Here is a 3,870-nt window from a genome sequence, read left to right as displayed (position 1 = left end):
GCCCTCTGGGAGCATGGACCCAGGGTCGTTGAGGGTTGCAGAAGGTAGAAGGTCTGGCTTCTGTAATTGCTTCCCCGCTGAACTAAGTCAGAAAGATAAAGATGAGTATGGGATGATCCCACTCATCAACAGAAGTTGATTAAGAAGATCTGAAAGGGAAACTAAAAGCAGGACCTGATCAAATTGTAAGTAGGGCACCAAAGTAAAAACCCAGTGGTGAGGGGTAGACATGTAGCTTCCTGGGCCAGTGGGGGGTGGGAGTGGGCGGGAGGGATGGATCACAGTCCTTTGGTGGGAATGGTGTTTATGTACACTCCTAGCAAAATGTAGACATATAAATCAGTAGTTAATTAATATGAGAGGGGGAAAATCAATTGTATGTCTCAAAGTTTCTCAAAACACAAACTGAATCCTTTTAATATATAGGCTGTGTATTTGATACGCGGACTCTCTCAAAAGCCTAGACCAAGTAGATTAGAAGCATCCAATAGCACAGCTATATACAAGATACTGGATACTGTACAGCAAACCCTAACAAAAGGACTTTTCAAAGTTAACCCAATTACCAAATAATGTGATGATAACATTAACTATCGATTGTCTTTTTGAACCCTAAGACAGCAGGAACCTCACATCTCCACTATAAAGCCCCTACTTCCCCCAGTCCTGGAACCCTTGGATAGGGCCCACTTTCCCATATGCATCTCCCAATCCAAACCAAATAATATTGCATCCGCCGATCACAACCTAACCAACGCAACGATTGCCACCTCAATATGCTTCAGACTGTGTCCAGAGACTTCACGTGTGGAATGACAACCCTTCAGCTTCATTACTCGGGTTCCAGATGCCACCAGGATGCTGGCCAGGCTTCCCTGGATTGAAGACCCCACCAATGTGTCCTGGAGCTCAGCTTCCCCAGAGACACACCTTACTAGGGAAAGAGAGAGGCAGACTGGGAGTATGGACCGACCAGTCAACGCCTATGCAAAAACTTTTGTGCCTGAGGCTCCTGAGATCCCAGGTTAGTCCCCAGCACCACCAGAAGCCAGAGCTGAGCAGTGCTCTGGTAAAAAAAAAACAAAAAACAAAAAAAAAACTGCATCCACTGATAGACCTTTGAACAGTTTCCTGTTGTTCTTTGGTTTGCACTAGGATGCAAAAAAAAAAAAAAGGGGGAAAAAAAATCCCTGTGTTTTCTGTCTGTCTTTGTGGTAGCCCAGTTTGAATAAGGGAATACATCTGCAAATAAAGTGAATTTAAAAAAAATCAGTGAATTATAGGTCAGTAGACAATGATCACCTGTTCACTGTTCAAGGCAGTCCGTGAAATAGCCATGTAGCAAAACCATGGTACTAAAAAGGTTGTGTGACAACCCAGCCTGACCACTGGCATAGGTACTCCCTAGGGAAACTGCTTCTTTTGGCTTTGCTTACGTGGCTTAGCCAGAGTGCCTTTGCAGTTTAAGCAGAACACTCAGGGGGTGTCAGGATCCGAGTGAGGTGACTCACAGCAGCATGATAATTTTAAGTGTGAGAACAAAAGCTGAAAGATATAGGATGTTGCTAGCAAGTTATTGCCACTTTGAGCAAAACATAACTCCTAGCTTTAATTCCTCCTTGGTAAAATGTGAATAGTAAAACCTACCTCACTGGGTAGCTGGGAAGATTAAACGATGTATCCTACAAAAATTACTATTACAGTGCTTTGCAGAGAACAGTCAGAAGTTGCTAGAAGTAGTTTTCTTTCTGTGGATTTAAATATCCCCCGGTATTTTTATATAACATGCACCAGTCATGTGTTTATGATATGTTAAACAGCTAATAGTTATACAGCACCCACAAAGTACTGGGCAGTGGACTTAATACTTTATACACAGTAATTCATTGAAACCTGCCACGGTCCTTTGAGAAAAGAAATATTATCTGCAGCAAAGGAGATGATACCTCCAAGGCCCTACAGTCAGTCAGTGTTAGGTATTTAATACCTAGTCAGAACTAGGTATTAAACATAGGCATTTTGTCTCCATTGGTGATGCTCTGAACCACTACAACATTCAACCTCTTCCTAAGAATAGCAGTTCCATCCATTCTTAGTTATTTGTTTTGAAATGCTGCCACCCCCCCCATAGTTATTTTATCTAAATATGATAGGGGAAGAGACACAGAGTCTTTTCTTTCTTTTACCCAGTATGAACATATGATTTGGCTGCCAAACTTTGGATTTTTTTTTTATTTGCCTCCAAGGTTATTGCTGGGGCTCTGTGTCTGCACTATGAATTCACCGCTCCTGAAGGCCACTTTTTCTATTTTCTTTTTTTTTTCTTTTTTTTTTTTTATTTAAGAAAGGATTAATTAACAAAACCTTAGGGTAGGAGGGGTACAACTCCACACAATTCCCACCGCCCAATTTCCATATCCCACCCCCTCCCCCGTTAGCTTTCCCATTCTCTATCCCTCTGGGAGCATGGACCCAGGGTCATTGAGGGTTGCAGAAGGTAGAAGGTCTGGCTTCTGTAATTGCTTCCTCGCTGAACATGGGCGTTGACTGGTCGGTCCATACTCCCAGTCTGCCTCTCTCTTTCCCTAGTAGGATGGGTCTCTGGGGAAGCTGAGCTCCAGGACACATTGGTGGTGTCTTCAATCCAGGGAAGTCTGGCCGGCATCCTGATGACACCTGGAACCTGGTGACTGAAAAGAGAGTTAACATACAAAGCCAAACAAATTGTTGAGCAATCATGGACCCAAAGCTTGGAAAAGTGGAGAGGAAGTATTAGGGAGGTACTCACTGCAAACTCTAGTATACTTCTGCTTTCTTACTTTGGTGCCATACTCCAAACTCAGTCAATTTCTGCTTCTATTTTCTTATTGTTGTTATTGTTGTTGGATGGAACAGAGAGAAAATGAGAGAGGCAGAGAGAAAGATAAACATCTGCAGACCTGCTTCACCGCTTGTGAACTGACTCCCCTGCAGGAAGGGAGCCAGGGCTTGAACCAGGATCCTTAAGCTGGTCCTTGTGCTTTGAGCCATGTGTGCTTATCCCTCTGTACTACCACCTGGCCTCACAACTTTGGGCTTTTGGCCCCCTTCTACCTGAGTAGCCCCCACTTCATAAAGCACAGCAGGGATTTGAGGGCCTGGCCTCTATAGGACAGTCTTTGTTGAGAGCTCCCTGTAGACTGGTTAAAATTTTGTGGGATCTGCACAGTTCCTGCCCATCCTACTTCCTTCCTTTTATCTTTTAGAGATATTACCTGACCAAGAGATAAAGCAGGGTGTGGCAGAGATAATCCAGTGGTTATACAAAGAGACTTTCACAGCCCACCACTATGCCACCAAGGTATAGGTCTTCTCCTGAGTTTCCTGGTTAGTTCTCTGTCTGCTGATGTCAGCACAGGGCCTCTCTGCCACTGCTCCAGACTCTGGTGCATCCCGTGAGTACCCATTCATTGGGGAAACTGACGATCCTTCCTAGCCGACTGAATCCACATGGATCCCAGTCACTTTCAAAGCCAGCAACAAGCAGCTCCTGACAGCTTTCAAGCTGTTGGTCCTGCTCTTTGAGTCCTCCAACTTAATGTTGAGGGGCTGTCCTTTGCCAAACGCGTTCTTATTGGTCAATTGGTGATACAGCATCAGGCAGATGTTATTTGCCCACAAGAAACACATATAGCAGTCGATGAAGCTGCTCGATTCACCATCAGTGGATTCGATTTAATATGCTATAATCTCCATCCTAAACATGGCCGAGCCATCTACGCCAAATCGTATCTTGCGGACGTTTACCATACGGCCTCTTCGACCTTCTACGACTCCATTACTATTGGAACTATTCAGCTCGTCAACGTATATAAGCCTCCCAGTGCCTCA

General features: G+C 44.3%; 1 pseudogene; it reads left to right on the top strand.

Annotated features, from left to right (window-relative positions):
• Positions 1 to 1,099: 1,099 nt before the first annotated feature.
• Positions 1,100 to 1,244, top strand: LOC132536258 (small nucleolar RNA SNORA31; annotated as a pseudogene).
• Positions 1,245 to 3,870: the final 2,626 nt, after the last annotated feature.

This window comes from Erinaceus europaeus, unplaced genomic scaffold (assembly GCF_950295315.1).
Source record: "Erinaceus europaeus unplaced genomic scaffold, mEriEur2.1 scaffold_1099, whole genome shotgun sequence".
Taxonomy (NCBI): domain Eukaryota; kingdom Metazoa; phylum Chordata; class Mammalia; order Eulipotyphla; family Erinaceidae; genus Erinaceus; species Erinaceus europaeus.
This window is presented reverse-complemented; position numbering and strand designations above follow the sequence as displayed.